Raw genomic sequence first — 12,484 nt, forward strand, 5'->3', positions numbered from 1 at the left:
ATGGTTTGAACTGGAGTAAATGCAGCTGCAGGAATGCTAGAGGTAAATCCACAGACAGTCAATAATTCTGAAAAGACTCTCTTTAGCTTTTCTTTCTCCTGTTTTTAGGGGCACAGAGCAATATTCATGGTGGCTCTTTGTCTTAAGGCAGACAAAACTGGATGTATATCATATATAGATTACATTTAAAAAATATATTTTATTAAGCATGAATTCAGTCCCCCACTATCACAAATTTTGCAGTCGAACATCCTGCATTGGGGACATTGCAGGCGTCAGCACACCCGCAGTACAATGGGATCGCCTCATCATGAAAGATTGGCTATCCTGACCACCAATTCTCCCCTGCTAGCTAAGTATATACATACATATATATATATATATATATATATATATATATATAAAAATTTTTAAAAATGTATTATTAGATGACGACAAAAATAACCTTTGAGAGTACTTGTTTCATTCCTGGATTAATCCAGCTCCAACAATATTCAAGTGGCTCAACCTAATGGTTTTCCCACTGACCACTTTCAACTCAAATGCTTTCCATCATTAGTATATCCTGATGGTGCTGTGAATGATCTATGAAATGCACAGTAACAACTCAACGAGCTTCTTTGGCAACACCTTCAAAACTCTTCTTTCTGGTTTAAAAAAAACAACCACAGCATCAGGCGAAGAGAAGCACCAATACTTGTAAGGCCTCCTCCAAGTCACATGCTCCCATCAAATGGACATCGATCTCTGTCCCTTTAATGGGACTGGGTCAATATCCAGGAACTCCTCAACTGATAGCAGTATGGGAGCAACTTCACCTTCTCATCTCAATCCAGATCTGAGTTCAAAGACAAGCGTTTCAAGAAGTAAATTCTCTTGATAATTCTAAAGGTTATTAGGGATTGGCAATAAAGCGGAACCTATCAATGCTGCTAAAATCTGATGGAAATATTTTTTTAACATGGCATTTTTCACATGACACACAATGTTTTATGCCCATGAAGTGCAGACACGTTCACAGCAAATGGTATACACCGAATCAAAGACACCAGAGAGAGAGAGAATCTGTTCCAGTTTTAAGGTAGAATGAATATTACCTGGCATACCTGAAGAAATTGCTGCTTCATTTCAAACTGAGTTGTTGCAAATGCAATAATCACCAAAACAATTATTCAGCATCTTGTTTAACATCATCTGGGGCAAGACAAGAGCCGATTCACTGAAGTGAATATGAAGTAAGGTTGGATAGACTAGGCTTGTATTCTCTGGAATTTAGAAGATTGAGGGGGGATCTTATAGAAACATTTAAAATTCTTAAGGGTTTAGACAGACAAGACGCAGGAAGGTTGTTTCCAATGCTGGGAAAAACCAGAACCAGGAGTCACAGTTTAAGGATAAGGGGGAAGTTTTTTTTAGGACTGAGATGAGGAAAAATTTCTTCTCTCAGAGGGTGGTGGATCTGTGGAATTCTTTGCCACAGGAAGTAGTTGAGGCCGGTTCCTTGTCAATATTTAAGAGTAGGTTAGATTTGGCCCTTGTGGCTAAGGGGATCGGGGTATGGGGAGAAGGCAGGAACCGGGTACTGATATTGAATGGTGGTGTAGGTTTGAAGGGCCAAATGGTCTACTCCTGCACCTATTTTTCTATGTTTCTGTGACAATCCACCATGAAAACTGAAGTTTAGGAACACTTTTCAAACCATCAGACTTTTGTTTCAAAAGCAGAAGAGATACAGTTGGGCCAGGGGTGACGGTGATTATATTTTTATTCATTTGTAAGATGTGCGCATTGTTGGCAAGGCCAAGATCTATTTACCACTCCAAACTGGCCTCAGAAATATGGGTCACTACCTTCTTGAACTGCTGCAGTCCATTTGCAGCACGGTTAGCGTGACGCAATTACAGCACCAGCGACCAAGGTTTGAATCTGACACTGTCTGTAAGCAGTTTGTACCTTCTCCCCATATTTGTCTGGGTTTCCTCTGGGATGCTCCAATTTCCTCCCACCATCCAAAACATACGGGGTTGTAGGTTAATTGGGTGGCACGGTGATGGCCGGTCTTGGCTTTTACCGTGTTGTAAATTTTTTTTAAATTGCTGAAGGTGATCTCACAAGTGATGTAGCCCTGATCAATGCACTGACAAACTTCTGAGTACAACGGATCAGGCAGAATTGCATCCCAAGCTTATGACTTAACGTACATGGAACTTTAAAAAGTGAAAGTTGGTCTGACTTAGCAGTCTTTTCTTGGAGACAACACAATGGATCAATTCATTTTGTTTGTTGACTCCCTCAGATGCAACTCCAGATGGTGGCAAATCAACAAAAAGTGAAGATCTTGCCCTCTCATTTTCCACCTAATAGAAGTTTATGGAAAGTACAGTATAGGTCAGATAAACTGGGCAGTTAGCCGGAAGAAAGTGGAATTATGCTGAATAAACATCAACTCTGTAGAGTCATACAGGAGACAGAGTTTTGAAATTTAAGCACAGCAAATCATTTTCGGAGTTATTGCGTGCAGCCTGTGTTCGTATTTGACTTTTGCTCAGAGTAATGCACTTTTTGGCCCCATGGTTCAGCTGCAGATTTATTTTGCCTCTCACAGCATTGCACAAAGGGCTTCCAGGTGTTTCTAAGATTCCATACCAGTGCATTTTTCTCCTTTGCTTAAGATCTATCTAGTTGAGATTCGAGAAGATGCTTTCCAAACATTGATTATGCTGTGAAACACTGCAGAGGCTCTGTTATTTTTTCATGTCAGTCACTCTGTGGGGAGTGGACTGAGTGGCCTACACCTAATTCAACTGTTCAGTGGCCAGACTGCTGTGCCGAGCAGGCACTGGCTGCTAAGGGTAGGCCACATTCTTCAGGAGCTTACTGTTTCCGTTTTTACTTGGATTTCATGCTGGCTTTGAGCAGCAAAGAAAACAGTCTGAAAAGCCATCTAGGCAATGCTGGTGTATTTATTTCACCTGGTTGAAGTCTTGTGGTAATTCCCCCACTGAAAGTGAATCCAGAACAGACTGGGCCAGGAGTTGTGACATAAATATGTTTCTTATTATGCAATAATATGGTATTAAAACACAGACCCTCCTGTCTTTCTCTATAAACACTTCAATAACACATTTCTCAGCATAGTCTGCCCCCTCCCCCTCTACCCAGCCAGATCCATATGCTCCATAGTTACTGAATCACAGCAAATAAAAACACGTTTCATGAACATTATGCAGGGTTAAAATTTCACTGCTCTGAACTGCCTCTGGCTCAGAAGAAAAATGCAATGTCAGATGTAACTTCAGGAAGAGATGATGCTTGATCCCTTATTCTTAACAAGTACATTGACTTTCTTGGTTGGGAGTTACATTGTGAATGTTACAACTGACACGGCGGCCTTGACTTTCACATTACTTGCACCGGTGTCATCAGTGTGATCTGGGAGAAACTGGCAGACACAGCAGGAGAGGTGACGGAACTTTCAGCATGAGGTACAACAAGCTGGCATTGAGTTTCCACAATTTTAAAAACCGATTTACGACCAATTTTGCCTCAAGCGAGATGCACCCATACAATCAGCCATCATTTTTAAGTTATATTGTTGAGCAGGGCAAGTTTTCTTTGGTTTCCCTATAATCTTCAAAGCTTTAAGATGATCATCAAGTTGAGTTCCTTTCGTCAATGCCCAAGAATGAGTGGGGGTGTAAAGTATGTAATTTACCATAAGACTCATGAATTTTCTTCTTTAATATATTGGCTACTTTCTGGAGGCAGCAGGAAGTGTTGATGGAGGGGAGAGGAAATTTGTGAGATGGTCTGAGCTGCACTCACAACTCTGCAGTTTTTTCAGATCAGATGCCATTTATTGTCATGTAATAAAACAGAAATGTAATATTAAATAAAATTGCCTTTAACCTGCCATAAGTCAGACAAAGGTTTGATATTAGCATTGCCTGTCACACCTTACAGTCAGAGAAAAGGAAGCAAAAGAAAGTCGTTCCCCCCACTCCCCCCAGAGTAACTGAGTGCCCACTAATTTGCCTCCAACGCTGCCGCAGCCTCTTGATCTGCACAAGACTCCAGTTCAGTTCAAGCCATTGGCAACCCGAGCCCAGATCTAATCTCCAAATGATGAGGAAGCTTTCAGGGCCCTACGGAAGCCCTTCTTGTTCTCAGCAGCCTCTTGAATCCCAGTTCTCTCGAGCCAGTATCCAGCAGCCTGCAGTCTGTGTAGGTTCCTTGATCACAAATTGCCAACAGCATGCTATATGTATGTTTTCTTCAGCCACGGAGCCTCATGCTGGTCTGCCACTGTGGTCCTCATCCTTAGGGACATCTCCTCTGCTTCTCCACGGGGTTGAGGTGGGTGGGGGGGGGGGGGGTTCTCCCCATTACCACTGCTCTGCTGGTTTCCCAGATTCTGCTACCCCTCATAGCTGCTGGCTTACTCAGGTGCTGCCTTCTTGGGCCTGGACCTCGTGGTAGGAGGATTTTATGTAATACACCATTGACTCCTTTAACAGGCCATTTAAAGCCTGGACTGAGGCACAGGCTGTTAGACTGGGTGGTAGGACTCTTTGGGGGAGAGCTGTGTCTCCACTCCTCATTCTCCCCGTGTCCACACTAATGGTAGCCTTGCCATTACAGCTGCTCTGAGAGTTCCACCATTATTTTTATTCCTGTTTTGGTCACAGTAGTTCCCATACTATGCAATGATGCACCATGACAGGACTTTCTGTAGAAGCTGCTGAGGGGATGCAGATGACATCCTAAATTTCCTCAAGTGCCTGAGGAAATAGAGCCATTTTCTTGGCCATTACATCAATGAAGGTGGATCAAGTCAAGTCATTGGAGATGTTAACACCCAGTAACTTGGAGCTCTCTAATTCAGTGGTTCCTTATCCCAGAGGTGCTCTGTGATTAGCAAGAGATTGCTTAAGGTGGAATGTGGGTGAAAAGATAATGTTTGTAAACTACTTTTTATAATTGACTCGTTATGTGCACGTTTTCATAACTCCAAAGAAAATGGGCCAATGACAATTTTTCTCAGGAAAATTATTTCAGTAAAAATTGGATCTAGAGCAGTGATTCTCAACCTTCACTTTCTACTCACATCCCACCTTAAGCAATCCCTTACTAATCACAGAGCACCGATGGCATTGTGGTATGTGAGTGGAAAGAAAAAGGTTGTGAACCACTGCTCTAATCCATCCACTTTAGCACCATTGATTTGAACATAGAGTGACATCCAACCCTCTTCTGGAAGTCTATGATCAGCTCCTTGTTATTGTTGATATTGAGGAGAAGGTTGTTGCCATGGCACCAAGCTCAGAGTCCTTTTATCTCCCTTCTTAATTTAAACTCATCTCTAAGACCCAGCCTATAACAATTGTGACATCCATAAATTTATAGATAGGGTTGGTGCTGAGTTTGGCCAAGCGGTCATGGATGTAAAGGGAGTATAGCAGGGAACTGTGAATGCAGCTTTGTGGGACACCAGTGTTAAGAGTGATTATGGAAGAGGTGCTTTCACCAATCCCCACTGATTGTCGGACAGGAAGTCGTACATCCTTTTGCTTAGGTCAAGATCTCAGAGTTTGGGGATGAGCTCGTTTGGCACAATGGTATTGAGAGCGGAGCTGTGGTCAACATAGCCTGATGTAGGTGTCCTTGTTATTTTAATGTTCCAAGACTAAGTGTAGGACCAGTAGATGATGTCTGCTCTGGATCTGTTGTGGCAGTAGCACATTGAAGTGGGTCGAGGCTGATAGGGAAGTTGGATTTAATGTGAGCCATTACTAGTCCCTTGAAGAACTTTATCTCAGAGCTATCAGGTTGCAATCATTTAAGCCCTTTATTCTACTTTTCTTCGGCACTGGGATAATGGCGGCCTGCGTGATCAGGTGGGTGCTACAGAAGAGAAAAGCTGAAGGTGCCTGTGAATACATCCATTAGCTGGGCTTTGCAGCTTCACAGAATAACCAAGAGACTCCATCTGGGACAGTTGCCTTCTGCAGGTTCATTTTCAGGAAGGCTTCTGGTGTACAGGAGGTTGTTGCGGTGTTTGCTAATGGTGGGATGGCATGGTGGAGATGGTTGTGCGGTTATTTGCTATTCAACCTGGTTTCACATTATAGCTTCTGATGGCATACATACCCTGCCACAGTGACCTGACACCAATGAAGTTTGGCTGGGACAAGTTTGTTTCACATCTCTGATGGCTGAAAGAATAACAGCTGCGCTTGTGGGGTGTCAATCATCCCAGCCCTGGACATGATTGCAGGAATTCCTCAGGGTGGGGACCAAAGCCCAAACATCTTCAGCTGTTTATCAATGACCCATCTTCTATTATAAATTCAAAAGTGAGATTGTTCATTGATGAGTGCAATATTTTCAATTCCATTATCAACTCCTCAGTGCATTAATCCATCTATGCCTTCATGCGGCACGATCTAATAGCATCATGTCACAGAAGTTCTAGGCAATGACTATTTCCAGCAAAAGCAATCTCCACCATTTACCCTGACGTGATCATTGCCAATTTCCCTGACAATGGGTGTCAGCATGGATTAGAAACTACTGGACCAGCCACACAGATTCTGTGACTATGTCAGAGGCTCGGTATTCTATGTCAAATGGCTTATCTTCTGCTATCTTAAAGCCCTTTCTCCACCTACAAGGCACAAACATGGAGTCAGCCAGAATACTCAACACCTTCATGGATATATGCAGGTCAAAGAACACTTGAGAAGCTCTACACCATCCAGAACAAATCAACTCTCTTGATCCATCATATAAACATCATTCTAACTATCTCCCTGAAATTTGTGTTTATAACTCAATAAACATCAATGTTTGAACCTTGGATTTTTGACAATATTCAATTACCTTGGCTCAAACAATGGAGACCCACCATTGAAGTCTGACTAATTTTTTGGTCAAGGGTGTTGTTTTCCAGATTTCCTGTGAAAATCCAGAGGATTGAATGCGAGGAGAAAAAAAAAGCATTTATCATTGATAATAATCCATCCAACTGACAAGATTATCTCACCATGGGTACTTACATTCCCTCCAATGGGCATTCATTCTGGACAGCTCCAGGCACATTACAGTGAGCTCCTGGTTCAACATTTGGAGATCAAACATGTATGGTCTCAAAAGGCAGCTTGTTTTATGATGATAACATGAGATCCTTTAGAATCTGCTTAGTTATACTGCATTCCTTATCCTTACAAGGATTGGTATGAAGTTTTACCCAAGGGCTTCATAATTTACAGCACGACTGTGAGTAAAACCTTGTGCTGTTTCAGTGACAAATAATGCATTTTACTTCTAGATTTTTGAAATATGCAAAAATAACTGTCCTCTACAAATGAACCAGACTTTGCTTTTTGTTCATTCTCATCTGTTGTGGTCACTCAAGGGTACATTGAGGCACGTGACGGAGGAAAGAGTTGGGTTTCTTCTTCTTCCTTTCTTCTTCCTAGATGTAAATCCAAAGTAAGATACAGACATGAGGTGGTAAATAAAAAGGAAAGGGAGAATGTGAATCAAACTGGAAAAAAAAGCAAGGCATGGCTGTAAGACGAAAATTGAATTGCAAGGTGAAAGTTATGGAGTCATAGAAACAGGCCTTCGCATCCATCTCGACCATCATACCTGTTGACACTAATTCCACTTGTCTGCATTAATTCCATATCCCTCTCTGCCTCGCTCATTCAAGTACCTCGCCAGGTGCTTCTTAAATATTGATTTGATCTTAGCTCTATCACCTCTTCTGTCAGCTCATTTCACATTCTAATTACTCCTTATGTGATAAAATTACCCCTCAGGTCCCCTTTTAACTTCCTCCCTCTCTCCGAAAACTTATGCCATCTATTTTTAGTCATGTCTACCACGGGAAATAGACCACCCTATCTATGCCTTTCATAAGTACTCAGAAATGGGAAAGGAAACAAATTTTCAATTGGTGCACAATTTTGCAAATAAACCCTCATCTGTGGTGACTGAAGCCTTTGTGTTTTATTACATTTATGCAAAGAAATGCATTTGTTCATGGTTCATTTAGGAGCCATGGTTGGCATGCTTGGTATAGCAGTTAGCACAACACCTTTTTAATGCCAGCGATTGGGACTTGGGTTCGAATCCCATGGTCTCTGTAAAGGAGTTTGTACGTTTTCCCCGTGTCTGCATGGGTTTTCTCCAGGGGCTCTGGATTCCTTCCACCATTCAAAACGTACAGGGGATTGTAGGTCAATTGGATGTAATTGGGCAGCATGGCCTCATGGGCTAAAATAGCCTGTTTACTATGCTGTATTTCTAAATTAAAAATTAATTTGTACATCAGAATAATGGAAAGTGAGTGAAAAGGTATTAGATTCATATAAAAGTGAGAAGAACAACAAGGAATGGGCAAAGACAAGTACAATCATGTGGAGAAAAAGTAGCACATGGAACACAGACAGGAGAGTAGGAGGAAGTGATACATCAGGAAGAAGAATCACCAAAGGTTAATAAACACCAAATGGTAAGAGAATGAGGGTAAGAAAAATAATAAGGCACATGCAGATTAATGCTGATAGAACTGTGAAGGTGTATGAGAAACATGATAAAGGTGCACAGGCCAAGAAGTCAGAGGTGAGAGAGAGATAGTTATAGGCAGTGGTGGATTAACTACCACCCCAATGATGAGCTTTAGTAAGGCCCTGCACTGCGGTGGTGTATCTAGGGAAAATAGCGCCTAAGGGAAGCACTGAAATTGCGACCCCCCCCCCCGTTAAACTTACTTACTTCAACCCTTCACCACATAACCATCCTTTGCCACCACCACGCCATTCACTTTGCCTTCCCTACCTGTCCTCGCCGCTGTAGAACCCAAAAATAGGTTTAAGAAATGGATTTGAGGGGATTTACTAAAAAGGTGTGATGGACACCTGATCACACCTGAGCGGCCTGGTTCTGAACCCGTCCCTCAGAATTCAAACAATGGGGAGGAATCCAGACCAACAAAAGGTGTCAATGGCCGCCCACTGAACCATTCCCATTCCCTAATTATTATTTATTTCCCTGGTGTAGAAAGTTATTTGATGTTGGTCAAAGACTAGATGAGCTGTCCTATTCCTATATTAGGTGTGGGTGGGAGGGGGGCTGGAAAAGACAGGAGCCTGTGAATACAATCAATAAATTTGAATTAGTTGTCAATGGTGACACTAACAATGTATATTATCTGTATAAGCTTGTGTGAAAATATAAATAACACTTTAAAAAGCAAAAGGTGTTAATTGGATGTGATAAGGGACTAGGTAAAATTTAACATGTCTGTGTGAAAGGAGAGACGATGGGGGAAGAAGGGGTGGGGGGATTTTAATGAAAGCAAGTCAATATTACTGCCATCCTGTTGCATGGTGCCCAGTGGGAAGATGAGGTGTTGTTCCTTCAATTTACGGGTGGTTTTAGTCTGGCAGTCCATGAATTATGGACAGAAATGTTAGTATAGGAATGGGATGGAGAATTGAAGTGGGCGGACACTGGGAGAGTCACGCTATCGTGGCGGAGAGAGCCAAGGTGCTCAACAAAGTAATCTCCCAGTCTGCATCTAGTCTCTCTGATGTAGAGGAGACCACGGCGGGAGCACCGGATGCAGAAGATGACCCCTGCTGATTCACAAGTGAAATGTTACTTCACTTGGAAGGACTGTTTGGGTCTGAATGGTGCTGAAGAAGGAGGCGTGAGTGCAAGTGGAACATCTCTTGTGGTCACAGAGGTAGGTCCCAAGGGGACAATTGGTTGGGAAGGAGGAGTGGACAAGAGTCAGGGAGAGGGTGGTACCTTCACAAGGGGGAAAGGGGAGGAGAGGAGAATATGTATCTAGTGGTGGGATCACGTAGTAGGTGGTGGAAATAGCAGAGGAGGAAGTGTTGGATGTGGAGACTGGTGGGATGGTAGGTGAGGACAAGAGGAATCCTGTCCTTGTTGTGCAAGGGGGTGGAGGGGGCCAGGGCAGATGTATGGGTAATGGAGGATATGCAGGTGAGTGACGAGTTGATGATGGTAGAGAGGAAACCAAGTTGTTTGAAGGAGGAGGACCTCTCTGATGATCTGACATGGGTGCAGATGTGACTGAGTCAGAGGAAGAGAGAGAATGGAATGGAATCCTTACAGAGGCCAGGATGGGAAGAGGTGTAGGTGATGTAGCTGTGGGGGTTGGTGGGTTTATAGAAGATGTCTGTCAAGAGTTTGTCTCCTGAGTTGGAGACAGAGAGATCAAGGATAAGGAGAGTGTGGCTAGAAATGGAGCAAATAAATTTGAGGTCAGGATGAAAGTTGGCAGCAAAGTGGATGAAGTTAACGAGCTCATCATGGGTACATGAGGCAGCACCAAAATAGTCATCGATGTAGCAGAGGAAGAGTTGAGGGGCCTTGCCTTTGTAGGCTTGTAATGTGGTTTGCTTCATGTAGCCAACAAAAAGGCAGGCATAGCTGGGGCCCATACAGATATCCATGGCTACCTCTTTAACCTGGAGAAAGTGTAATGAGTCAAAGGAGAAATTATTGAGGATGAGGACAAGTTCTGCCAGTCAGAGGAGGGTGGTGATGGAGGGGGACTGTTTGGTTCTATTGTCTAGAAAGAAATGAAGGGCTTTGAGGTCTTCAATATGGGGAATGAAGGTGTATGGGGATTGGATATCCGTGGTAAATCTGAGGTGATCGAGTTCAAGGAACTGGAACTCACAATATCAATACTGACTAACATTTTGACCAGTTCCTGGAAGGAAAGCCACAGACAACCATGGTTAGAAATATAGCGGTGACCATTGTTGATTTAGTCAGTTACTTATGGACATTATTCTGGTCATCTCTTTCATTTAAACCACTGTTCATTTTGGGCTCTTCAGCCTGGATTTTCAGTGTATGGTGATCATTTCACAAAACCCACTGTTGTTATGTTACTGACCACAGGATAAGAGTGCAAGAGGACACAGCCTCCAGCCTTCTGCTCCTTTGGTCACCAAAATTGAAAAGATTGTTTGGAACTTGTAAGATTTGCCATGAATATAGCAGAGCTCTGCTCTGTACATGTTGACACGAGTTGTGTTTACACAACCTCCAGGAGTTCCTTCCACTGCAGTGCCCACACACAAAAAAAACCCTCCATTGTTTAACTCGACTTTTCCCATAAGAATCATTTTTGAAATGTGTCTGGATATCATTCTCTTTCTTTCATGACTCCAGTTCTTATTATTCAGTGCCTCAAGGTGACAGGCTGCAGTCTGTAGGGATTAATTGGTCATTTGTTTCTTATTTACGTGGAGTTTATTAGTTGTTTTGGGTGTCACTGTCTGGTTAGACCAGTATTGGCTCCAATGTGAACGTTATTATCCAGATAATCTTGCTTGCAATAATCGTAATGAAAATGACTGCAACTATTTTGTTATCGAAGTTTACATTGGCAACAGAATGTGACTCACAATCCAGTACTCAGACTCTATTTTCCTTGTTCTAGGTGGGTAATATTTAAGTAAATAGAAATGTTTGAGCTAATATAGCTGAACCATTTGAAATTGCCCAACTCCTCTTGGCATGAGAATTACATCACCAGCTCACTTAAATGGTCATATTAAAGTATAAATACATGATGATTTTAACCCTTTAAAAGCTAAAATAAAATCTTTCTAAAACTAATCAGAACTTGGGTGTGTTTGGGGCAGCATGTGCTCATGAGCTTACTGTGCCATATCTCCAAAAATATTATGAAAAGAGACTTTATGAACTGGGTCCCACTGGCTTATGTCTTTTAAGCAGAACATGTGGGCCTCTGTCATTTAGTCAGGGTAACATTGGGATTTGGGTGCTTCTGCCTGAATTTTCAGGGTGGAGCTCTGATTGTTTCTAGAACCCCACTATTGTTATGTTACTGACCTCAATAATTATGATCAAATAAGGCAAAAAAAAATCCTTGTTATTTAAGATCAGACAATCAGAGCACAGGGTAGAATCTGGTTTTACTTTGCAGCTCATTTATCACAGCAGGACTCTATCATAAAGTATAATGCCTCCCTTTCAGTGGGGTCAAGAAATAGAAAGACAATGAAAATAGAAATGTGTGAACTCTTGCAAAAAATTCCAGCCTGAGTGTTGTGTTCACTGAGGTGAGGAACACAAGTAGCACTCTGTCTTAGAAAAGTACATTTCAGGAACAAACTCCACTTCAAATCAAAGGGTGGCAACGGTTATCTAAATGGTTAGATAACACTATTACAGCCCAGCAACTTGGGTTCAAATCCAGCATTGTCTGTAAGTAGTTTGTATGTCCTCTCTGTGACCTGCGTGGGTTTCTTCCATGTTCTCCAGTTTCCTCCCACCCTCCAAAAATATATGGGGGTTTGTTGTTTATTTGGTGTGTTTGGACAGCATGGGCTCATAGGCTGGAAGTGCCTGAAACCATGCAGTAGGTCTACATTAAAATTAACTTAAAAAAATTAAATAAAAT

At 42.2% G+C, this 12,484-nt stretch overlaps 1 non-coding gene across 1 annotated transcript; it reads right to left on the minus strand.

Annotated features, from left to right (window-relative positions):
* Positions 1-201: 201 nt before the first annotated feature.
* Positions 202-360, minus strand: LOC138762500 (U1 spliceosomal RNA). The gene has a single exon (XR_011356916.1). It is a non-coding gene; the product is annotated as a U1 spliceosomal RNA (small nuclear RNA).
* Positions 361-12,484: the final 12,124 nt, after the last annotated feature.

The sequence above is a fragment of the Narcine bancroftii genome, chromosome 4 (genome assembly GCF_036971445.1).
Source record: "Narcine bancroftii isolate sNarBan1 chromosome 4, sNarBan1.hap1, whole genome shotgun sequence".
Classification (NCBI taxonomy): Eukaryota; Metazoa; Chordata; class Chondrichthyes; order Torpediniformes; family Narcinidae; genus Narcine; species Narcine bancroftii.